Source organism: Equus asinus, chromosome 8 (assembly GCF_041296235.1).
Source record: "Equus asinus isolate D_3611 breed Donkey chromosome 8, EquAss-T2T_v2, whole genome shotgun sequence".
In the NCBI taxonomy this organism is placed as follows: domain Eukaryota; kingdom Metazoa; phylum Chordata; class Mammalia; order Perissodactyla; family Equidae; genus Equus; species Equus asinus.
In genome coordinates this window covers 80484853-80510705 of record NC_091797.1, presented here as the reverse complement: position 1 = coordinate 80510705, position 25853 = coordinate 80484853, and the positions used below count along the sequence as shown (strand labels likewise).

At 48.7% G+C, this 25853-nt stretch overlaps 1 protein-coding gene and 1 long non-coding RNA gene across 5 annotated transcripts in view; one reads left to right on the top strand and one right to left on the bottom strand.

Annotated features, from left to right (window-relative positions):
• The window catches only part of TBX5 (T-box transcription factor 5), an 80469-nt gene that overhangs the window by 10698 nt on the left and 43918 nt on the right, over nt 1–25853 (top strand). The window lies entirely within an intron of this gene.
• On the bottom strand, nt 21219–25757 carry LOC106842233 (uncharacterized). Of its 3 annotated transcripts, XR_011505342.1 has the most exons (7): nt 25376–25513; nt 25029–25179; nt 24530–24629; nt 24304–24418; nt 23343–23476; nt 21707–22091; nt 21224–21609 (listed from the first exon to the last, which is right to left on the bottom strand). It is a non-coding gene; the product is annotated as an uncharacterized lncRNA (long non-coding RNA). The 3 variants fall into 3 exon arrangements; XR_011505341.1 differs by lacking the exons at nt 24530–24629; nt 25376–25513 and adding an exon at nt 25619–25757 and having other exon boundaries at nt 21219–21609; XR_011505343.1 differs by lacking the exons at nt 24530–24629; nt 25029–25179; nt 25376–25513 and adding an exon at nt 24661–24800.

Here is a 25853-nt window from a genome sequence, read left to right as displayed (position 1 = left end):
AAGTGGGGACCACCAGTAAGGGGGGCAATTTAGTCTATCCATCAGAAATATCCGAGCATGCCCCTTTGACTCAGCCGTTTTCCTCTGGGACGTTCATCCTGCAGATTTAATCATATATATGCGAATTGTCATATCTATAAGGATATTCAATGTACCACTGCTGTGATTAGCAAACGACGGAAAATGACATTGATAGACATTAATGAGGATCGGATTACACTAATTATATATTAAAAGGAGCAGTGAAATAGTATGCAGGTGTAGAAAAGTTTTTTTTTTTTTTTTTCTCTTTCTGTTTGGACAGATAAGAAAAGATCTCTGGGGTATGAGTACAAAATGATAAATTAAATGCAAAGGGCAGGATGGTTTGTATAGCATGCTGCTGTTTCTGAGAGAAAATGCAATCGTGTGTATCTGTGTATGTTAATGTGTAGACTCTGTGGAAGTGTATAGAAGACACTGTCGCTTTGTCATAGTTACTTACAGAGGCTAACTGGATGGTTGAAGGAAGGAAATTTACTTTCGCTGTATACTCTTTTTTACTTTTTTAGTTGTTCTGCCTTTTACATGTCTTACTTATGCCAAAAGCAAGTTTTAAATGAGTTGAAAAGATAACAGAGAAGGGAGGTTGTCCTTGTGGTTCTTTTCTCAGCAGCTCCCATGTGCCCTCTCCTCTCCTCCTCTCTCTTTCCGGATACTAGTCACCATCTGATGAACTCTCGCCACGTGCAGAGGTTGGGCCAACCACTTTGTGACATCTCATGTCAGCCTCACATCAGTTCTGCCAGAGAGGCGTCCTTAGCCCCATTTTACAGGTGTGTAAACTGAGGCTCTTGGAGGCCAATCTCCTGCCCGAGGTCACGTGCTTAGTTGGATGCTTTCAAACCCGGATAGTCTGCTTCCCCTAAACTGAATAACTGCAATCTAACTGACTCCTACTTCAACCGTATCTTCCTCTGCAACTTTTTTCCTTTTTCCAACTCCTCCAGCCCCTCTCCCATCCTTTAATTTCCACTCCATCCCCCGCCACTCGCAACTGAATAAATGAAAATAAAATGTTTGAAAGAGAAGAGCTAAGTCCACACCAAAGCAGGTCAACTGGTTCTAATGAAATTCCAAAGAGAATTTGCAAGAATCCACGGTAGCAGAGGGCATTGAGTGGTGACCTGAAGATGGAGACAGAAGTAAGTCAGGCACGTCCCTCAGCTGTTCACAGGAACCCACCCATGGACTCGGTGCCTCAGGAGGATTTGGTCCCAAGTCCTGTCCTTTTCTCCAACTCCTGCAGCAGTTCCCATAAATCCCAGCATGTCTTCATTCCCAGAGCCAGCTCTAAGCCCTGAGAGGTAATGGAGTGTGAGAATACGGCTTTGGAAAATTTCTCGGCTAAGATCCGGATGTGGGGCTAAGATTCCTGTGGGGAGCCCTTGAACAGAGGAGCTGGGGCCGTTACCAAATTTCCTCTTATCTGAGGATTTGGCTTCTGCATGTGATGCCTTTAAACTTCAAATGCATTCCTTCACTGCCAGAGCAATGCCCCAGGAAGATACCAGGAATCCTATTTTTTGGCACATGGGACTAGCTCATGGCCAAGTCAGCAGATAGCTCTTGAGCGCCTCGGATGTCTAAGGCACTAAGATGCTAAGATGCTTGTTAGTTTCATGTATACTTACATATTATAAAATTAAATTCAAACTCTACTTAAAAAGTGATATAGTGACTATATGTCTCCATCTGGGCCCCTCTCCACTGTCCTCCAGTTTCCTTCTTCCCAGACAATTCCGGCTGTGGCCACTTTCTTGTACACTTTCTGGATATAATCCATGCACAGTTAATTTCTTCTTATTTGAATGGTAACCTTTTAGACTCAACATATAGCCATGACCTGGCAGTGAGCACCCGGGGGCCTGGATCCACATACTTGGCCATGAATTTTTAGCTCTGTGACCTTGAGCAAGTTCCTCAATTTCTCTGCCTTCGTTTTCTCACCTGGAAAATGGGATTGATACTGGCACCTGCCTTAAAGCTTTCCTATGAGGATCAAATGTGACAAAACACATAGAACATCTAAGATTGTGCCTGGTGTAAAGAAAGCATGCAATGGACATTAGCTTTTAATATTCGCTATTAATATTAGAATGAGTAATAAATAATTGTGCTTTCTCCACTCTGTGGGCTGCCCCATTCTCCTTCACTGGGTTCCTTCCTGATGTTGGTCATGGTATTTTAGACCATTGCTGGAAAAATAACTGAGGAATTAAGTGTCTACCATCAGAGAACGTATCTTACAAGTTTCAATATCCAAAGAAGGGGGAAGATGCTACAGTTTTTTAATCCTGGCTTCTTCCAAATAGAGATGGGAGTGATGTTGTACAAAGAAGAGCTGGCATTTCTGTTACTACTCTGTGTGTGTGTGTGTGTGTGTGTGTGTGTGTGTGTGATATCAGCAGGTGAAGCAAATGCCTGAACCCAGAATCTGGTCACTAGGAATGTGGGTAGACCTCAATAAGGAAGGAAATTTCCGTTAAACTTGAAAATGTTTGTGGTCATATTAAAAAGTGGGGTGACATTGACAAATTTAAGGCTGCTGAACAAACTATAAATTATGTGTTGACTTGTGAAATGAATTCTGCTGGATAAAAATTCATTCCCTTTTGTGAGCGTGTTAAACACTGTTTACTTAAATTGAATCCTATCTTTGCATAAAATCCCGGTGTGGCCATTGGAAGAAGGTACTTCCTCTGCGTTCTTCTGAGAGAGTTTGCAGGTGGGCAGCAGTGGGCTTTCTCAGCCGGGTCTGTGGTTTAGGGCATGGTTGAAGCTCTGTTTACCTTGTGGAGACAACAGCGAAGGCTGGGTTCTCCCCTGGAGATGTGTTTTGAAAATGACTTCATAGTTCTTTGCAAAGTTATTGCATAGTTGGACAGTAAATGATGCTTTTCTTTTTTGGTGATTAGCAAGTAAAATACATCCCTCTTTCCTGCCAGGAAAGAAGCCAAAACACAGGAGGATAGGGAGCGAGATCGCAAACATGCTGGTGTGTGCTTCTCATAGCAACATAAACAAAAACTTTTTGGGCTATCTCTTTACTTTTGGAAACTGGAAAATTTTTTTTAAATGCAGAAAAGCACATGGACTCGTATATTTAATATCTGTGTACTTACACCCAGAAAGAAAACATCTATTAACACGTGGGCATATCTGCTTCAAATATTTTTTTTAATAACACAAGTGAAATATAAAGTCAAAGTACTTTTCCCTTTTCTGATCTCATCCCATATCTCTTCCTCTCCTTTTAGGTAACCACTATCATAATTTTGCTAAATATCTGCAGCCCACATTTTTATACTTTTATAAAAGATGCGCTTCTCCAAAAGTGATACAAAAATTTCGTTTGTGCTTTTAAAATTTGCAGAAATCTCATACTACAAATACAATTCTATGATTTGCTTTTATTACTCAGTGTTATATTTCTGAGTTTAATTTGTGCTGATAAATAGATACACTATATAATTGCAAATATTATGTAAGTGTATTTCACTCATTTTAATTGGTGCATAGCAGTTAAATGTAGCAACATATTTATTAAATGTAGCAACATATTTATTTATGAAATGTAGCTACATATGAAGTATTTAATTGCTCCACAGCAATTAAATATATCAATGATTATATAATAGTCATTGGAGCTAACATAAGCCTAGCACTTTCCATGTGCCAAGCCCTGTTTTAAGCAGTTTATGTGATGAATTCACTTAATCCTCACACCTGTGAGATGGCTGCTGTTGTTACCTCGTTATCCAGATACGAAGACTGAAGCATATGGAATTAAGCAACTAGCTCAAGGTCACTTTCTCTGCTGGTGGATGTTGAAATTGTTTCCCCTTTTTTCACCATCATAAACAATGATACAGTGAACATCTTTGTATCTGCTTCTTCATTTATGTTAGTTACTAGTCTGTGTGCACCAGTTGCTGTCAGGTTTCTACCCAGAAGAACTGCTGGGACCTCCAGCAAGCACACTGCTGACTTTACTATTTTCAGTGTCACATTGGCATTCGTGATCTTGGGCACCCTTCACTTGGCTGGGCCTCAGTGTCTTCCTTTGTAAGATGGGGAAGTAAGAGCAGGTCGTCCAGGTTGAGGTGGAGACTAAAGGAGCTATATCAGATGAACGCTCAATAGCCAGGAGCTGTTACAGTCAGGAACAAGAATGTTACTGTTGCCTTACATTGTGGCAATGCCGGCCAGACCAAGGATACACATTCCAAAGTTGAAAAATGATCTTTAGGACTGAACTTAATAATTCTTCCTATTGTTGTTGTTTTATAGGCTTGAAAATAAGCAACAGGAACTTTTGTTAAATTTTTATATCAAACCACAGCAAAAAACCCAGCATGGGCAAAATGAAACAGAGACTTGAAATACAGAACTGGGCCGTTCTGGGCCAGTTGATGACTGCTGTGTGACCCTAGGCAGATCACTTGACCTTTCTGGGTGTCTAATTCCCCAGGTCTCCAGGAAAAATAATTATACTTTCTCGCTTTGAAACATAAGGCTGCTACGAAGAAACATAGATGGTCAGATGAGGGTGGGTGGGGTGGACTGGGTGAATCTTTTTTGAATTATTAAAAATAAGAGATCTGAAATGTATGTAAAGATATTATTTTCTATACCTTAGATTTAGCTGGACATCCAGAAACCATTTTTCTGTTGCCTACATAGCTAAAACATTTCAGAAAATCTTATCTTAGCTTTTGAAACTGGTCTTCCTTGGGAGATAAAGGGAATACCTTATATATTAGTGTGTTATGGAATTTTTATTGTTGCTTATTGCTGTGCCAGCTTCCGGTTCATGAAAATATTAAGCCTTTGCTTTCCTACGTAAACTGATTTGGGTAGTGGAAAGATGGGAGGCAGATACACAGATGCAGCTCAGTCAGACAGTTGTTTTGCAAACAATTGGTTACTTGATGGAGTTCAATTACTTGTTTTCAAAACATCTTGCCTGGCCAAATTCAGTGTCTTTCCTTTGTCTATCTATCTGCCACCACTGCCAAGATGTTAAAACCCCAACTAGTTATGTTTAAAATTTCTTCAATCAGTCATCAGCTAAATTCAGCTTCTTTTTATGTCAAAAATAGCTCACTGGTAGCTCGAGTAAAGCCAATTGGCTTCTCTTCAAACTGGTATGTCTGAGGCTTGTGGCCACAGGAAGCGTTCCGGTCCTGTTCGTTGCTGAGACCCCAGTGATGTCAGCTGGAGTTGGGCCATTTTCATTTGTTAAAAAATCCCCAGAAGCCATGGTGAAGAACTGATGAAAGATGCTGGCTGCTGCTCGTTGGAGGGAAACAATGCAACATATCCTTGGGGGAAGGGAGAAAATCAGAAGGAAACTTGACCAGTTGTCCAAACCCACTTTTTCAGCCAAGTCCTAATGGTATAATGGCTGGCTCAGTTTTCCAAAGGATGATGGTATGGGAACAAAGGGCTGGAAAGAGAGAGAGAGAGAGAGGGTGGGTGGGTGGAGAGATCGAAAGCAAAGAGAATGATGAAATAGATGTTTTTATTTGCATAAATCAGCTAGGAGAATAGGGAATGGACATTACTCAAAGACAAAAAGAGAGTTTGTATCCTCCAGTTAGCAAAGGGTTAGCACGTTATCATTTGTATGTCGCGATGGGGGTAGTTGTATCATGTTAGGCAGAAGAACAAGTTTGTTATCCTGGTTAGTTCAGGATTAAATATGGCTTAAGGAGGTGTAGATGGGTGTCCAGCTGACAAGGAGTGGGCCGTGCTGGCTCCGTGATGTGTTTGCATGAATTTGTACGTTAAGGAAGTCATTGCTTCTCCAAATTCAGTCATTGTCGAACTCACTTCATCATTTTTGCCCTATCCAAGGACTGTCTATTCTACTTTCTTTTTATTCACTTTTCTAAACCTAAATATCCACTTTGGGCTCATCCTAAGCTATAATGAGTTTGGTGGGGTTAGACTTATTTTTTTAATAATACACATTAAAATGAATATATGAATACATTTTTTGGCAAAGTTCACACAGTTACACCTAAAATCATCTTGAGAATGGCCAGAGTATGGGACACTTTAGGGTGACAGTTAAGAACATAGGGTCTGGTGTCAGTCAGACCTGGCTTCAGTCTCATTGCTGACATCCAGCAGCTGTGTAACCTTGTTCAACTTACTTAGCTACTTGGGGCCTCCATTTCCCCATCAGTAAAATGGGGATGATGGTGCCATCTTTACAAGGGTATTGTAAGAATTAAGTAAGATCGGGCATGTTTGCACAGAGCCTGGCACAGAATACATTCTGCAACAAGTAAGTCAAAGCGAGTTATGGGCTGAATTGTGTCCTCCCAAAATTCAGATGTTGAATTTCTAACTCCTGGTGCCTCCGAGTGTGACTGTATTTGAAGATAAGGCTTTTAGAGAGGTCATTAAGGTAAAATGAGGACACAGAGGTGGGTCCTAATCCTTTGTGACTGGTGTCCTCATGAAAGGGGGGATTATGACACAGACAAAAACAGGCGGAGCGAAGACCATGGGAAGACAGAGGGAGAAAGTGGCCATCCCCAAGCCACAGAGAGGGGCCTCTGAAGAAACCAGCCTTGCTGACCTTGATCGTGGACTTCCAGCCTCCCGAACCGTGAGAAAATAAATTTCAGTTGTTTAAGCCACGCTCTGCGGTGCTTTGTTCTGGCGGCCCCAGCAGACTCATATAAAGCAGATAGAGCCTCTATCGCTGGGAGCTCCGGTTTACAGTCCTGGTGATTAGCCACGTACAAACAGGGACTCAGGCTCTGTTTATCCAGGATGATGACACAAACCACAAAAAATAATAGTGGAAACTGAATCGAAGCAGGGCCTTCTTGGCAAATTCACAGAAATGTTGTCATCCAAGAACATGATTATCACACAAGAAGGGTGACTAAATCCTTACGGACTCTAACCCATTGTAATTTTTAGGTAAAGATTCTCGGATTCTGTGAAATGCAGTCATTTTTAATCAGGCTGAAATGTTCTAAAGAGTTTCTGACCCAAATCCATCTTCTAAGACTCCGTCAATGTTGCCAGATGAGTCTGATGGTCTCTCAGGCCTGAGAGAATCATGTTCATCTCAGAATCTATTTTTAGCTACTCTCTCGGCAAATGTCATTAGCCCCCCCACCTCGCTACCATATGCACTTCCAACCACCAACTAGGCTATTTCTAGTTTCCCAAAAACGTTTCTTCATTATTATTACATACCAGTCTCTATACATTTCATTCTCCACAAGCTGTGAACGCAGTTGGCAAGGTCAAGTAATGCAATGTCACATACTGTTCCTCACGTAAGTGGGTGGTTTGATGGTTTGATCCCTGTGGAAATGGTGGTTAATGAAGGCTCATGAAGGAGGATGAGCTTGGACTGGCCCCTCCAGGCCAGAATGAGATGCAAATTTGGATAGGTGGGAAAAAGAGGAGGGGCTATTTCAAACAAGTAGGAGAGGTTGAGAAAATTCAAGTGGCATTGTATTATAATAGTTAATTTATGTCTGTCTCCATATTAGACTATGGTGAGACCCTTAAAAGTAGCAACTGGGTCTTAATCATCTTTGTAAATCTGTTGCCTAGCATAGTGTCTGCAACGTAGTGGTCATATAACGTAATATAAGTATCATCATCAGGACCCGTGCAATTCTCAACTTACTTCACTCAACTGAGAGAAACACATCTCAAAGTGGCTTAAGCAAAAAACCAATTTAATAGGGAAGGATTTCGTTGGCTTATTAAATTGAGAAGTCTAAGAGCAAGTTGGCTTCAGGCATATTTGGATCAAGGATCTCAATGATGCCTATTCATCTGTTAGATCTGTTTCCCTCTCTGTTGGATTCATCATTAGATAAGATCTTTCCAGGTAGTGGTCACTGGATGCTCTGGGCTTATAGCCAACCAACTCTCTCTCTATATATAAATAGATAGATACACACTCACATATACACTCACATTACATGTATATGTATACACACACGTACACACAAATAATTTTTAATGAAACATCTGAGTAAGTTAGAAACGTTATTCCTCTTTACTCTAAACCCAACAGCGAGTATTTACTAAAAACAAGGATGTTCTCTTATGTAATCACAGCACAATTACCAAAACTGTATCAGGTAATACAATATTAATTCAACACTATCACCAAATCCACATTTCACTTCATCAATTGCCCTGGTAACAATCTTCATAGTTACCCCGCCGCCTCTGCCTCCACCAATTTAAAATCCAACCCAGGATCATGCATACGTTTAGTCGACACGCTGTTCTCCTTTAATCTGGAGGAATTTCTTAGCTTTCCTTTGTCTTTCTTGACCATGACATTTCTGAAGAGTATGGACCAGTTGTTGTGGAAAATGTCCCTCTTTCTGGGTTTGTCTGATGTTTCCACGTGCATCTTTTCGAGCATAATGTTGAATCCTTTGGAAGGGGCTGGCTTTTTCACTAGACATCTGCTGTAGCATCGCTCCAAGCCTTTGGCTTCTGTGAACCCTGTGGAAGCGGGCTCTGGAGGAAGCCCATCCAAGCTTCCTGTGTTAGTGGCTCACAGTTTCTTGACGCTCATTGGCCAAGATTTTATTGGTGTTGTGCTTTCAGAGACCATGTGACTCTTTGGAGCTCCCTTAAGCCCACAGACCATTTTAGGTCAGCTTCAGCTAGGTGTGTTTCGGTAAATCCACTTACAGATTCGGGTCCCTCTTAAGATTTATTCAGGAAGGCAGCCTTCCCATAAAAACATAAAGTCTTCGACTTCCTTTACTTAACCATTTACACTCAAACCATTACCATTGCTCCGTATTCCAACTTGTCTGAATTTGCCTCATACCCTCGAATCCATTCCGATAATTTATGCTTTACTCACAGGCTGCACTTAACGCCGATTATGGGGGAGTTCTGAAGTGATTGTTTATTAAATCAAATCACTTTTATTCTCTGAGACTCAAGTGTTCTCATCCATAAACAGGAGAAAATAACAGTACCTATTCACAGGTTGTTGCGAGGATTAAATTTGAGTTAAAGTCAGCCACATGTTTAGTAAAATGCCTGCGACGGTGTCGGCTCTCAAATCCTTTTCTGTGTCTTGAGCGGTGTATTTGTACGTGCATATGTGTTTCTGTCTGCCTCTCCGTATGGGTAGAGCCCACCCTTTTCTTTGCAAATAAAGACCCGCGTGTCCTTTCCAGAACAGCATTTGAGAGAAAGCTGGGGATGAGGTAGTTAATATTGAGTTTTGCGAGCCCCTTCTTCATTCGTGGTTGAGCAGCATGACGTGCAAATATGAGCTTCTTGAGGGCAGAGATGTTTGTTGATTTGGGTCACAGCTGTAACTTCGGCACCAAGAGTAGTCCTGGGCGTATGGCAGACACTCAGCCAATATCTATTTAAATCACAAGCCCCCGTATGATAGCCCTGGACACTCACTTGAGAACAAGATGGGGTTAGAGCACTAGCTGAATTCCAGGAATGGCTCAGATCTATGTCGGTTAACTCTCTGGTCCAGGGAAACAGGCGGAAGAGATGCTCTTAACCACAGACCAGTGGGGCCTTAACTCAGTGCTGATAGTGGAACTGAAGGGGGATGTTAAGGCAACAGCAGTGAATGAAGGCTGGTAAATTCAGCCCCTGGGTTCCTTGCTCTGATTTGCCACTTTTGATTGGAATTATAGTCAATTTCCAGCTATCCAATTCTCCGCTGTGCCAGCACTCCACAGCCTCCCGCTGATCCTTGCAATGGGCCTTCATGATGGTGTTCACAGTCTCATCTCTTCAGATAAAGTCACTGAAGCTGAGAAACACCATATTCAAGACCGGCTTTCTTGTCCCAATAAAGGCCCCAGCCCTTTGTTGTGGGATAAGGGAAGGAAGTTTTCTCAGTCCTACACATGGACCGCAGAAAGGAAGGCGGTAATTTCCTACATCTGGAGGCCCTCTGTCAGTTGTGTGTTAAGTGTTATACATGAATATCTTACTTAATCCTCTCAGCAATCCTCGAGGGGAGGTACTGGCATGTCAATCTTGCAGAAGAGGAAACTGAGGCTCAGAGAAGTTTAATAACTCTCCCATGGGCACCCAAGTCTGCCCGTCTGTGCTCTGAACCATGACACACTAATGTCCCACACAGAGGATCCAGCTACTGGGCTCCATTGAAAATGTGCTTTGGCCTCCAGACTCGCTTTCCCACCCTACACGCCCCCTCCAACAAGCCCTCGGCAGGAGATATTGGGTTGTTTTCACATCACACTAGAGCCTGCAAAGTGCTTGCCCATCCTTTTTCCTCCATGTCAATGAAATGAGATGTCAGACGGTGCGTGGGCTGGGAGGTATTGCAACATTGGAGTCTAAAGAAATGTCCACTGAATTCCTGAGTGGCCACATGAATGCACCATTCTGGGCATCTGTCTAGGGTTACTGAGATGTGGAAGTTGGGCTGTAGCTGGTGTGAGTGACCACAGCTCGACTCTGGCCGCTCAGCTCCAAGCAGATGCTAATGACTCTCAGGCAGAATGTGGACACAGAGAGGAAGGGCCGTATTTCAGATTTCCCAAGCCTTAAGCAAGCCACCCTGACTTTAGGGCCACTCTGTGCACTGCCTTCATCATCCAGCAGGAGAGAAACTACAAGTTGGCTTTGAGAGAGACCATCTCCCATTATTGCTTAATAACCTCCTGGGGGTCTCTTGGTATATTGCACACCCCTATTGTCTGCTTTCTTTTTAGGGGTGTGGAAGGGGAAATAAGGCTTTGATATAAATAGAGACTAATATTCCTGGGAAAAGAGGGTATTGTCCTCGTCATCCGTGCAGGCTGTGCAAACATTTTCTTCCACTGAAATGTAAGCTGTTCCGGGTAAATCACTGAGGTCTCCTAGGGGATGGATCAGCACACATTCACTCATTGACTCTTCATAGAAACTGAGGCAGGGCTACTTTATGAGCCATGAGGGCGGAGGAGGGGTGAGTGGCAGAAAAACTGGGCTGGGACAGCCTACAGCTGCGTTTGCAGAAAACAACGCCTAGGTGTCTCCAGGTGTTTGAACCAACACCCTTGCTTTTGGAGTTTGAGATGCTGAAAGCATTTTACGATCCAGCTTCGTTCGCTGCCACTTTACAGACACTTCCTTGGGAAGGCGGCATGAGCTGATGTCTCATCTGGAAGTTTCCTCTTTCCAAAGAAACGTGTCCGGCCTTTCCCTGGAGACTTGAGTCAAGTGATGGGCAGCAGAAATTTTGGGTGATGTGTCTTGCTTGGGTGACAAGTCTCAGCTCTGAGGATATACACCCTAGTGTATGTGTACATAATCTGTTCTTCAAAATTGGGATTCAAATAAGTATCCAGGGAAAAAAATAGGAGAAATCACTAAGAGTTATTGAGCACTTGATAGGCTGCAAGAAGCTACCTGACACATATTACTGTCATTTAACTATCTCCCTACTATGATGAGGTGAGTCCTGACATTATCTTGATTTTATTTTACTTTTTTAAGGTTTTTTTTTTTTTTTTTGGTGAGGAAGATTGGCCCTGAGCTAACATCTATGGCCAATCTTCCTCTTTTTTATTTTTATTTTTCTCCCCAAAGCCCTAACAGATAGTTGTATATCCTAGTTTAAGTCCTTCCAGTTCTTCTATGTGGGATGCTGCCACAGCATGGCCTGATGAGCAGTGTGTAAGTCTGCACTCAGGATCTGAACCAGTGAACCCCAAGTGCTGAAACAGAGCATGCAAACTTAACCACTACACCACCGAGCCAGTGCCTTGATTTTAGATGTGAGGAAACTGAGGCTCAGAGAATCTGTTAACCTGCCAGTGCCACGTGGTCTGTCATTGTCAGTGCTAGGACTTGAGCCCAGATCTATGGACTCCAAAGCACAGCACATTGTTCATCAGCAACATGCCAGGCACCTTTGTTTCTGCTGCATGACTTCATTTAATTCTTTTTTTTTCCCTGAGGAAGACTGTCCCTGAGCTAACATCTGTGCCAGTCTTCCTCTATTTTGTATGTGGGTCGCTGCCACTGCATGGCTGCTGACGAGTGGTGTAGGTCTGTCCCGGGATCCAAACCCAGGCTGCTGAGGCAAAGCACAATGAAATTAACCACCAGCCCCCTGGGCGGCCTCAGCTACGTTTAATGCTTAACACCTTTCCTCTCTCATCAAGCCCATGTGACAGCTGAGAAAGCAGAAGCTCAGTGAGAATAATTCACTCATCCAGGGGCACGTTGGGAGAGACGGATCCAGATTCAGATCATCAGCTCCCTTGGTGTTTTTCTTCCTTTTGCAAAATGCCTGCCATGTTGGCGTTGCCCTCGTGCTGTCCCTCTGGCCAATGGCTGTGGATTTTAGTTACTCAGATGCTGGAAATGTGCCCACAGGTCTGGACAGGCTCTGTGGGTGAGCACAGATGGCACAACCCCCTTGTTATGGGTTGAATTATGTCCCCCCATCCCAATTCATACATTGAAGTCCTAACTCGCGGGAGGTCAGGATGTGACGTTATTTGGAGACAGGTCTTTACAATGGTAATATGGTTAAAAGGAGGCCATTAGGATGGACCCCAATCCAATTTGACTGGTGTCCTTATGAAAAAGGGGAAATGTGGATACAGACGTGCACGCAGGGAGAACACCATATGGAGACGAAGGCAGAGATCACGGTGATGCGCCCACAAGGCAAGGGACGCCCAAGACTGCCAGCAAACCACTAGGAACTAGGAGAGGAGCATGGGACAGATTCTCCGTCCTCAGAAGGAACCAACTCCGCTGACACCTTGGCTTCAGGCTAGCCTCCAGAACTTTGAGATGATAACTTTCTGTTATTTGAACCACTCAGTCCGTGGTACTTGGCTACTGCAGTCCCAGGAAACTAACACTGCCCTGGAGTGGAGGGAGGCACTGAACATGGCCCTGAGAATGAACTTCGCCCAAACTCAACTGAGGATCCTGGTAGGCGGTAACTTCTGCAGTGGCCACATCTGGGCCTCTGGTGACCGGGCAGAGTTTAGGCTGGCTCATTTCAAACCTCCTCTCATACAGCAAGCCCAAGGACACGCCTGATTAGGGTCAGGATTCTCTTAGCTTGGAAAGACTGGCTTGAATTTTCACTATCACATCTGGGAATATATGCCATCCAGTATATTTACCAGCATCGACGTACACATGGAAAGTATCACAAAGACGCTTATCTGGACTTGCTCATTTTTAGTTACGGGTTAAATATCAGGTACAGATCCAGGCCAATGGTTGCACCAAATTAACCACAAGAGCTAACATTTATGGATCGCCTGCCTTGTACTTTTCATTTACTGTCTCATTCAAATCTTCACAAGAATTCTATGAGGGGACACAATTATCATCCTCTTTGTACACGTGAGAAAACTGAGTCCTGGGGATGTCAGGCTGTTTGCCCATTTGGGCAGAGTCTTCCCTGCTGGGACAAGACAATGACCAGCAACACTCGACTTTCCATCCTTAAAACTCTAAGTCCAGTAGAAAGAGGCCCTCCCTTCCCAATATTTCCAGCAAAAGTCCCACAGTGACCTCTGATTGGATAGAATTTGGACACGTGTCTCCTGTTGAACCAATCATCGTGGCTGGAGGATGGAATATGCTAATTGGCCATCTGTTGGGTAACAAGGATGAAGGAGTCGCTCCTCAGGGAAAATCAGAGTGCTGTAACCAGAGGAGGAAGTGACTCTGTCGTCTGTGGCATGACAACCTGCCATCGTTTTGCTCAGAAGGAGCTCACTCATCCTGCCACAGTAAACCCAGGACTATATATTTTCAATGAACCTGGAAATTGCTTCTGTGTTGACCTGGCCTTCCGGGAACTCTCCTTCACTCCTTGTCTGCTCCAGTTTCCATGGTTTGAAGCCAGAAGCACCAATCTATTTCTAATCCTTTAAATAACCAACCCATGAAATTAAAGCTAGGGCCTGAAATTTTGCAACTGGAACCTTAGAACTCCTTTTCTGGACAAAAACTGGGAATATGGGGTAGTCAGGGCTGGATTCAGCTCCAGGTTCTGTATCAGTTATCTCTTGCCACAAGAATGCTGTATGACAAATAACCACCCAGGCCAGTGGCTCACAATAATAAAACTTATTTACTAAACTTTAATAAAGTAGCTGGATGGGTCTGCCAACTGGGGCTTCCTCAGGTGTTTGTGGTCAGCTGTGGGCCAGCAGGAGTCAACTCTGTGGCTTTACTGCCTTGGCTGGGCTTTCTTACTTATCTATGGCCTTGGCTGGGACAACAGGGCTGACAGCTCTGTGTCCCATCCTCCAGCAGGCTGGCCTGGCTACCTATGGAGAAGGCAGAGGGAGAAGAGTGCACAAGATGCACAAGATGTCAAGGGTGTTACTGTCCTAATGGCCAAGGCAAGTCACAGAGGCCAAGTCCAGAGTCAGTGTGGGAAGAGGCTGCCCAAGGCTGTGCATATAAGGAGGTGTCCAAAATTGCATCATTAAATGCAATCCATCTTCCACAGGCCCCAAATCTTTTCTGTCAGTTTCCCGATGAAGTGGAAATCAGGAAGTGAGAATTGTACCACAACTAGCGGAAAAACAGTATCTTCTCACTCCTAGTCCTGACTCTGGCCTCATTGACCCCTGACGCCAGGACTACGAAGCCAGAGGTCCCAGTCTCCATTCTGTCTTTCAGCCACTCACTCCATGAGCATTTCTTGATGGTCTAGGAGCTGGGAGACAACAATGACACAGTTTCCATCCCAGAAGGGCTGTCTCCCATGGGAACCAAACTGGAAGTCAATGGTTACATTGTAGCCTCTTAAGTGCCCAGCAGAGATATGGGGGTAGCTGCTGCAGCCCCACAATAATGAAATGACAGAAGAATAGCCACTGTCCCTCTGCGAACCCCGGAGCTGGAGCCAGGGGTCTCTGGGCCCTCCAGACCAAGCCAGGCGCTTCTCCTGCCTCCCTCTTCTGTCCTCGCCCTGCAAGCCATTCCCCAGAAAACTTGGTTAGAGGAGGCCCAGAAATAAGAAGGATAAATGTAAATATAAATATAGCACCAGAAAGTTCTTCTTCATGAGCCCAAGAGAGAGAAAGGGAGAGACTAGTCTGGAAAAATTGGTTTGAGGAAAGCCCAGCAAATGCTCCTTTGAAGCTGACTTTTCTCCCCGCTCCCTTAGTCTCCCTCCCGGCCACTAGGACCCCAGTTCTCTGCCCCGCCTCTGGGAGCTTCCACCCAGGAAAGACGGGGTCAGAGGGTGGGTGACAAGCCAGCAAGATCAGCTCGAAACAGCTCTTTCTTTTCTGCCAGTGACCGGTCCACACCCAGGGTACATAAATCCTTTCTTTTATTTCTATTATTATTACAGCTTAGGGTCTGGTGCAGGCCATAAACGGATTTAAGAGGCTGCTAGAGCACAGAATTTAATATAGTTGGCATCATTAAATAGTGGCAGAGCTAACCCACTTGGGAACGTCCGGACCCTCCCTCTCCAGCCCCTTTTCCCGCCTCCTGCCCCCTCCCTCCCCAGCCCCCAAGTGGTCCTGGCGAAGGTTTCCTGCGGGGCAGCCCTGGCTGAGGGGGAGGGGGGGAGGGAAGTGGAACATAGGCAAGAAGGCCGGGGAGGGTGTCTGCAGCCCGTAGAGAGGGCATTGGGCAAATGACCAATTAGGGACACTTGGGGAGATGGGACAGAGCATTCTAGATAAGCAGGCTTTTTATCAGCTTATAAAAATACCACTTTCACTTATCTGCTGGCTCCTTCTCCTGGCTCCTGGGAACAGATAGAAGGGTAGACAGAGGGAAGGCCTGCAGGACAGGAGGGATGGGCCAGGGTGGGGGACACTCGGGGCATGGAGCCAGGAAGCAGCTCAGGGCTTCGGGGCTCAGGAAGCCAAAGAGATGCTGCAGGGTTTTCTCCCTCCAAACTTATCAATCTTCAGATGTCTGTTCTTATTTTATTGCATGGAGCGGGCAGAGTGCCACAGTCCTGTGTGCTTCATCAATTCCTGATCTATCTTTTGTCTCTGTCTCTACATCCTCGGCTATGAGTCCATCTGTTGTAATACCTTCATTTGTTTTATTCAACAAATATTTATCTAGCATTGACTATATGAAAGGGACAGACACCGTGTTGAATAGGAGAGCCATGATCTGTGTTCTCAGCAGCTTGGAGTCTGGGATGGAGACGGATAAGAAACAGGCACATGACAAAAATGATAGGAGGTGGTGGCCATGAGGAGAGCTGGGAGCAGAGGGAATGGCATGTGCAAAGGCCCTGAGGTGGGAACAAAGGTTGGTGCAAATGAGGAATGGAGAAGGAGGTGGATGGAATGTGGAGGCAGAAAGTGGGGCAAGGAAATGTGGTGAGAGGAGCAGGCAGGGCCAGCTTGGCAGAGCCTTAAAGATATGGGAAGGAGATGGGATTTTACCGTAAGACTTTGGGATGCCCTCTGGAGGGCTATGAGCAGGGACGGGACAGGATCTGATGCCTCATTTTTGCTTAGCCGTCAGTAGCTCAGGCATCCTTGGGGGCTGCACTGGGCCAGTGGGTGGAAGGATGGTGCTGGCACCTTCACAGTTGAGAGGGGTTCCAGCAATCTGGGATGGGGGTCCCAATCCCAACTCTCTCCAAACTCCTGGGGAACTTGGGCAATTCCCCTCCCTACCTCTGTGCCTCTGGACCTGTTTCCCATAGGTAAAATTAAAGAGTGGGACTAGTTATTGCTAAGGGCCCACTGGAGTCCCCCGCTCTGGGATGTGTCTGTGTCAAAGCCCCCGGGCCTCTGTGAGGGTTGAGAGGGGGCAAGGGAAGAAGTGGGCTGGGGGTGGAGGGTGGAGCTGAAGACAGTCTTGACCCTTTCCTGCCGCAAAGCTCCACGTGTCCTCCTTCCTCCTGAACTGGTAATTCTCAGCCTGGGTGGGGCTCTCGAATCCGGGGTTCTCTCCGGAGGAACCTCACCGCGCTGGCGGTGAATGATTCCTGATGCGCTCACCCAATTTCTTCTGCCAGGCTGGGCAGGGGCAGCCCGCCTGAGTGCACCGTGTGCAGGGCTGCAGGGGAGGAGATGCGAGGGTCCAGGGTGGGCCACGGATGCAGTGACTGAATGCAAATCATGAATGAACAGATGGGAGTGCGGCCGTGCGTGGGAGCGAGTGTGTGCATGCATGCACACGCGGGCTCTGTGTGTGACTCAAGGTGAAGGACCGTAACTGTGTGTGTGGCTTTCTGTGCATGACTGCTTGTGACTGTATGTGTGACGGAGTTAATGTCCACGTATGTGCAGGTGTGAGCCTGTGGGAGGTTGTATGTGACCATGATTGTGAGTCTGACTCAGTGTGTGCATGTGAGTGTGGGACAATGAGTATGAGAGCATGTGGATGTGACTGGAGGTGTGCATTTGTGGGTCTTGCCTGTGTGAGCTTGTGTGAGATTGAGTATGGGAGTGTGTCTGTGCATTTGCATGTGCAATGGAATAGGTGTGTACGTGAATGTATGACGATGAGTCTGGCAAGTGCTGTGACCCACAAAATCGCTGCCCCGAGATATGTGGTGGGGGACTCTGCCTGACATGAGCGTGTGTGTGACAGATCGCTGCACCTGTACCTGCAGTGGGTGGCTGTGCATGGCTGTGCGTGCTATAAGTGACTTGTAAGTGGCTGGGTCTGGGGCATCGTGTTGCTTGAGCCCTTGAGGACAGAGAGCCAGGATGCAGCGTTGGGGAGAGGCCAGGACACAGGGCTCAGGCAAGCCAGTTTCCTCCCCGCACCACGGGGCAGAAACGGCCAGGCCAGAAGCTTGCTGCTTTCAGCGAGGGGCTCGTGGGGGGCTGGGCTCAACAGCCCAGGTAAGTGCTGTGCCCGGCCCCCCACCAGCCCCAGAAGGATTTGCTATCACCTGGGCATCTCCAGGGCTGCAGGGAACAGATCCACCCCAGAGGGAGCACACCATGGACTTGAGGGACAATGACAAAGGTCGCCTGTGGTGGGGACTTGAGGGCAGCCAGCCTGCAGCACCTGATCCCCTGGAACCAGCTTCCAAGAAGTAAACGTGGTTAGGGTTCGGAGTCAACTCCCTGTCCACCCGGGACTGGGGAGGGTGCCGGGAGTGTGTATATGATGGTGGGGGGGGGGGTGTGCTATGGACCAGTGGGTGGGGTGTGCTTGTGTATTAACTACCCCACCTCCTTAACTCCGCCTGCAGAGGAAGCCACCACGTTCCCCCCACTGTCAAGCTGTGTACCCAGCACCTTGCTTGCACCTCACATTTCCAGCCTGCCGAGGGTGCGAGGGGCTCGCCCTGTGCACTGGGGGGCAGGAAGGGGGTTTCATTTATGACTCTTTCCCCTCCACTCCCAGGCACCTTTCCCCCAGTTCCCAGGAAGTGACTGTGGAATCTGTTTCTAAATATAGCCTCTGGTGGCCCGGGCCGCCTGCAGACAGTCCCTGTGGCCTCCTGGCTGAAGGGCAGAACTGCAACTGCCTTCCAGGAGGCCCAGGCCCCAAGGCTTCTGCTTGGAGCTGTTGGTAAAAATAATAACCATAAAAGAGGCCATTAAAAAAGGAGGGTAGCTGAACGCTGGGTTATGAGCCCACGACACCAGTGATCACGTGATGATGTTTGGGTGGTGGCTGCCCTGCAGGCTACACACACACACACAGGGCATTCTACAATACACAGACCCACGCAAGCTGCACCACACACACTCAGGGCCCACACACCGCAGACCCACCTAAGGAGGCACCCAGAAAAATTACACGCATAGTTTTAAACGCCCTCTATCAAGGAAGGACACACAACGAAGCACACGCACAAATCGACACAACTGCAGAGGGACACACAAAGTCCCTCTTCGAATGACAGTCATCCAGAGAGACTCAAGGATGATGTCATCCTCAGCCACACAGAAGGAGACGCACAGCCCACCTCTCCAGGCGGGTGGGAGAAGCTGAACTTGGCTACAAGATGGAGATTGGGAAGCAGGTGGGGGAACACAGCAGGTCAAGGCCCTTGCCTGTGCTCAGATCCAGGTGTTTTGGAGCCAGGCACTCACTCCCGGGTCCTGGGAGCTCACCAAGAAGCATCAGGAGCTGGGAAATCAGGCCCTTGGGGAAAGCTGTTGTCGGGGAGGAGCTGGCCCTTCAGAGGTCTGGGAGAAACCCCAAAACAACCGAGCCTGGGGTCCATCTGCCAGCATCCTGGGGGGTGGCGTGGGAGGTGCCCGGGGATCCTGGAGTTGTGGCAGCCTCAGAGAGAGCGCATTTTGCATGCAGGTGGGAAGACTCAGTCCCTGGAAGGCTGGGGGGCTGGCAGGTCCCCGAGGAAGGGGGAAAGTTGGAGAGTGGGGACTCCTTCGCCTCCCTTTGGGGAGCTCCTCTCAGGGTTTGGGTCTCAGAGTCCCCCACCTTCTAAAGAAGTCCTTCCCTTCCTAACTTGGCCTTCTGGCAGCCAGCGCTGTGCCAGGAGCCGGTGTGGGAGAGGTGTGCGCCAGGGAAAACAGGCGGCAGGGAAAAGGGTCTAGAAACAAGAAGGCGAGGGGGGCAGTGCTGGGGGGCCCCGCAGGATGGGCGCCAGGTGCAGATCTCTCTGGATGGCGGGTCTGGAGCCCCCAGGAGGTCTGGGACCTTCCTGAGACCCGCCACTGGGAGCTTGAGGCAGCGGGTCCCGGAAGCGCACTCGGTCTTGAGTGGCGCATAGGCAGGAGAAGGGCCGCGCTTGGCACGGTCTCTGCTCTTCGCCATGAGAACAGTGTGTCGGAGGAGCACTGGGAACGCACAGCCCCATTGCTGCGTCCGCCTCTGCCTCCACCTCTGCAGGGCGCCCTGGGCTGGCCGAGCCCACAGCGGCCGCGCATTTCCTGGCATGGTTCCATGGCCTCTGGGGAAGGGGCTCAGGTTCCCTTTCAGGCTCTATCTGAAGGCCCAAAGCCTAGGGAATGGCAAGGAATGGGGTGTATTTCCGCAGAGTCTGTGTGACTGGGGACAATTCCTCACCCTCTCTGAGCCTAATTATTTGCTTCAAAAAAAATGGAGCCAGGCACATCTTCTCTCCCCCTCCTACCCCACCCACCCGCTTCCCTCCCTCCAGGGGACAGTGTGTACTGGCTTGAGGCTGTGATGAATAGGGCCAGGGTTTGGGAACAGAACACGGAGGTTTGGAGGGGAGAAGGTCAGCATCTGCCATCCTCCCTCCCATCCTAAGTGCTCAGGAATCTGGGGCTATATGCCCACAGGCCTTTGTCTGGGTCCTTCTGCTTCCTTAGGGGGAGAAGGAAGAAGGGATGCAGGACAGAGATGGCTCTATGTGAGTCTTTACTGAAGGAGCATCTGCCTTCACTTTCAGACCAATGTGCTTTTCGAGTCTTAAAAAGGGTCCTTTGCACTCAATCTGATAGACCCTTCCCACTTGTTTTCCCTTCCCTGGCTCTGTAGAGAAGCCCTGCCTGGTAAAAGAGGAGCTCCTGGCTTCTGGATTCAGACGGCCTGGGTTCAAGTCCCACCAGGGTGCCACGGTGGCCAGAGCCCCAGGAGCCACCTTCTCGTAAAGCTATTTAGAGCTAAATGAGCGAGTGAAACCATTTTACAGCAGCTCCTGGCCTGCTGTAAATGTTAGTTATTATTGCACCTCAAACGCTAGCAGATTTTTGGGCCTCAAATATCCATATTTCTCTCTTTGTGGCTGTATGGACATAAGTAGGACTCCGCTGAAAATATTAATGCAAAATGCTGGGGAGGGAGGAAGACGGGCTCCGTGTGCTGCGGGAGCTTCTGCTGCTGTCTGGGAGTCAGCCTGGAAAGGAGTGGGTGGGGGCACCATGAGCCAGCCCAGAGCTTGTGGGCACATTAGATGCCCCACTGAAAGCAGTGGAGGAGCAGCTAAGTTTTATCTTTCCTGACCAGCCCAGAGATGGATGGGGGCTTTGGCAGAGATTGAAACAAGGCGGGAGGACCCTGGGGGGAGGAGTCCTCCCCATCCCATGGCCAAAGGCCTCTGCCAGCACCACCCTGGACCTCCGCTCTCCATGGCCCCTCGATGGCTGCCAAGCCTGGAAGCCGGAGCTGGTCGAAGCCCGGGTTCTTTCCCAGAGCTTGCTGCCTCCAAAATGGAAACGGAAAAGTCAGTCTGCATTGCCCACTGTCCACCCCCCAAAAAAGAGGGGCATTCCTCCCCCAAACACAGGTTCAAAGAAGAAAGCAACGAAACCCCCAAATATTATTTTAATGTTATTTATATTACATCCACAATGGAAAATGTTTTCTCTAAAAGGAAACGTATAATGTATTCTTTCCCTCATAAAGACCTTGCAGACCTTAATGCCACTATTTCTAGTTCCCGACTTCTCTCCTTCCATTTAGGAGAAGTTATTCCAGGCAAGCGAAGGGGTCGCTTGGTTGGATGCGGGGAGCGTCGGGTGCGGATGAGACGGGCAGCAGATGTGGAGAGATTCCGAGACTCCTAGAGTCCCAGGTTCCCGGTGGAGATGCTCGAGGTGCCGGCTTCGATGAAACCATCCTGCCCGCCGCCCGCGCTCGCGTCTCCGAGGTCATCGCTCTGAACTCCAAGTTGGGGCTTTTGCTCAGGACACGACCCTAGCCAGCAGAGATTCTACTAAATCTCGATTTTTCTCCTCCGTTTAAAAAAAAAGGGGGGGGGGTAGTTTTTCAATCCCTTTCGTGTTGAATCTACCTAAGTGGCTCCGGAAAGCCAAGAGCGACGGGCGGAAGCGCCCTGCAGGACACAGAGCTCGCAGAGCAAGTGCGCGATTGTCCTCGGGGCGCCCCATTGTTGAGAGCGTTCGACGGGACTCCGGGGTTGCCATGGAGACCAGGAAACCGAAGGGCCCTTGCGGAAACAATCGCCAGGAACTTCTCCACCGGGGACCTCGGTCCGTTGCACCCCAGGGCGAGCCTCTGTCAGTTTCAGCCCAGTGTTTTCCGGGAGGGATTGTGATGGGGGGCAAGGCATCTGTGGTCCCCGCTTCCGGACCCTTCTATCGAGGCCGCGTCCCCAAAGGCCAGAAACCCAGCAGCAGGAGGCCAGAGGAGACCCGCTGTGGTGCTCACGGCCCGGGCTGAAAGGGAAGAAAAATTAGAGGTCTCGACCAAAGAATCCCGTCGGTGACGGATCCTTCCAGTTTGGGGTTTGGCGGCCCTCGTCACCCGCTTCCCTTCACCTCCTCAAGGTCATTACTAGAGTTTTCACTCGCAGCTCCAGGAGGGGTGGCCGCCCCCCTTCCTTGCATGCGCAGAGTTCCTCCCGAAGCTGGGGCCTGTGGCCTCCTCCCAGGCAGGTTTCTCCCAGAAAGAGGAACAAGGGATGTGGGGTTTAGCCGGGCAGATTAAGTGGACTATTCCAGGGTCAGTAGACTAGCTTTTCAGATTCTCTTGACCTGGGTAGGCCCAAGTCTGGAAGACTGGTCAGACCCCAGGAATTCCCAAAATCACTGGCCTGGCTCATTTTGGCCACAGGGTGAATGTTACCTGAATCATTGGGTGGCTGGGAGGTATGAGCTGAGCTTTCTCAAAGTGGGTAACTATTCTCACAATTGCTATCTCCTTTGTTTTCTTTGCCGCTAAGAGTTCAGACTCGGTGGTATAGACAGAGAGGAACCATTGCCCCTTCCCCCTTAAATAAAGCGCCTTATGAAACATCAGATCGAATTCTCTCCAGTGGGGATGCCTGGCTCTGTGAGGCCCGGGCTGGCTGGAAAGAGGCCCGCGGGCAGCCAGGACTGGAGCTGCAGTTTCTTCTCTGGTTTTGAATCCGGCCCTTTGAGCGAGCTTAACACGTGTGGATTTAATTTCCCTTTCTTTCTTGCTTTCTTTTCTTCCCCCACCTCCTTGTGAGGGAACAAGAAAAATAGTCTGCCGTGTCGACAGCGCAACACCCTTCCCTTTGCCAAAGAAAATCTGTCTTTCCCAAGAGCCCCAGAGAGCAGGGGGCTCCCAGTTTCCATCGCACCCTCCAGTTGAGGGAGAGGTACCCAGACAGGGCCCCCCCCCCCCCCCCCGCCCATATCCCAGACCTGGAGGTATTAGCTTGAGTCTCTCTGTTAACGGATCAGAGCCCTGGAATTCAGTATATTTTCCCCCCACATCTTTTGGGGCTGGGGGACACGCTGATCATGCAGACACAGTGACTGTACCTGGCCGCCTTTCTACAGACTCTGGGCTGCAGTTACAGGTAGAGTTCTCGTGCTCAGCGCAGCCCACAGGATCGGAGGAGGCTCCGGGTGCTCCCAGCTCAAGACCCCCACCCTTGTTGTCCGCTGGGGACTCCCCAAATTGGAGGGAGCAAGAAAGCCTCCTTTGCGTCTTCTTACCGCCTTCTCTGTTCCTGTGGAGCCCGCAAATCTCCAGCACTGATGTCTCAGCTGGGCTTCTAGAAGGATGTTTCCACTTCTATTTCTCATTTCACTACCCCAACCAAGGGGGAAAAAAAATCTCATCTGCCGAACTTGGGGGAGAGAAGAGGCATATTTCCAAAGCACAGAAAGCAGCATCAACATGAATAATAATAAGTAAAATAAGGAGTAATAATTATTGGTGGACATATTGGGGAATATTGGATATCAAAATAATGACAACAGTTAGTATTCTTCCCAAATCCTTCTGGTCAGAAGGGAGGGGCGGTGGCTAGGAACTAGGAACCCAATAAAACATTGGGAAGGGAGATACTGCAGTCCTGGAAAAAATATAACAGAGCCGGATTTAACTAGGCAGGAGGGAAAGTGACCCCCTGAGAACTTCCCAGCCTCAGGCTGACCCTTGCTTTCGCAAAATGACTTGGCCAAAGTTTAGTTTTATCATCTCTATTGTTATGATGGTTATTAATTTTCCCGGTCCCATCCGAACTTCTGCCTACTTTTCGCCTTCAGCAGAGACCCGAGTCAGGCGGGGACACATGGGAAAAAAATGGAAAGGGAGTGGATTCTTGCGCGAGTTCTCTTTTGAGAGGAAAGAAACATGGTGGTTTTGAAGGCGACTTTCTTAAAAACAGAAGGAAAGAATGAAGAAAAAACATCGACAGCGGTCGGCCCTCGCTTTTGTTTGGGTTTTGATTTTCAGATGGGAACCTCTGCTCTCCGATGCATGGCGGCATTAAAATCAGGGCAGGGATTTGGCAAAATGAGGAAAATACATGTCGGGAGAAAATGGAGCTGGAAGCTGGTCGGGGAAAGCATTAAACCTCCGAAAGAAGGAAAGGAGGTCGCGTGCTGCCGCCTCTGCCTCGAGTTGAGTTGACTGCCCAATGGTTGGGGGAAAGAACGGAGATTCTCAAACCTAGGTCGTTGTTTTCTTCTAGTCGCAGCGCGCCCTCCGGAGCGCCTGGGAAAGTGGGTCCGGGAAGCTGAGTTTGCGGAATCCTTTGTGAGCCAGACCAGGGGGGTTGCGGGGCCTGCGCAGGGATGCGAGAGAAGGGAGCCAAATGGAAAGGAGCTCGCCCCGATCAGAGTTTCGCCTTCCCCTTCCAGCCCCAGCGGAGCCCAGGCCTCCGGTTCTGGCCCACCTTGGCCCAGAGGTCAAATAAGAACTCCTCTCAAGGCTTTAGGCGAAGGATTTCGCGTTCGGCTCTTGGCATCTGGGAGCAAACGCTGCACCCAACGGGCCTCACATTGGGGAAAAGATAATTATTAATACCTTGGGAAACGAAAGCCAAGCTTGGGGACGCCCCTGTGGCCTGGCCAAGAGGAGGGACGCGGGCTCTGCTTGCTCGAAGCTGCAGAGTCTGCGGCCCGGGGGACCCTGGCGTCCGCGTCCGGCGCTGGAAACCACTGCCCGCTCTCCCCGCGGGCCTGACCTCAGCTCCTGGGGCCGCTCGGTCGGCTGCGTTCCTACACTTTTCGCTGCCGCTTCAGCCCCAGACGGACCGGGCCTGGAGCCAGGCCATGCTGCGGAAAGCCCTGGGGGCTGGGGGCGCGTGAAACCCGGGATCGAACCCCGAAGCTGGGGGCGAGTCCGGATTCCGACGTCTGGCTCCCTCGGGGACGCCTTGGCGGGGAACTTACCCTTCCAGAAGGCCCGGCGCTCGCTCGCTCCGTGCTAGGCGGGCCTGGCTCTTCTCTCGGCGCCGCCTGGGGCGTCTACGCAGTACGTTTCGCTACTGAACCTAGCGCATTTCCAGCTGCACGCGGAAGCTCGCGCGCGCAAGCCCCGGGGCTGCTTAGCAATCATGCCCATTGACGAGACCAAAAAACAATAACCCTTATTACAAAACAAAACAGAGCACCTCGTCCCTCTGCAGGCCCTAGCGCTTTAATTTTTCTCCGCAGAAATCGCTCCTCTCCACCCACCCCACCACCCACTCGCACCCCGCCCCCGCCGGGCCACGCGGGGACCAGTTGCATCCCCGGACCTAGCTTGCGAATGGACTTTTTCTCAGCAAGAAAGATTGCGGACGACTCTCTTCGTCCTAACGTGCTAACGTCGGTCTCTTTTCCCCTCCGTGATAACCCAGTAATTACTTCTACGCAGGTCTGGAAGCGGCCCCGAGTTATCGCGTCCCAAACGTAACCAGCTAGGGAGGTGCCTCGATATTCATTTGCCGAGAGCTCCTCCTTGAAAAGAATTTTTTTTTAAAATAATAAGACTGTCTTGCCTCCTGTAAGAGACCTCGTTCCACCCGAAACAACTTGCTTTCTTTCCAATCGTAGGCTGAGGTGGGCTCCCACCTCCTTCGCTGAGTCGCTCCCACCCCCCCCCCCATCGATCTTGGCTCTATTTGTGTCCGATGTTTGCCACCCCATTCCCCAGAGGGCCCTGGGTTTGTTTATTTCTTTATTTATTCCCGTGGCTGAGGCGTCTGGGACCTGTGGCTGCGCAGACCCCGAAGT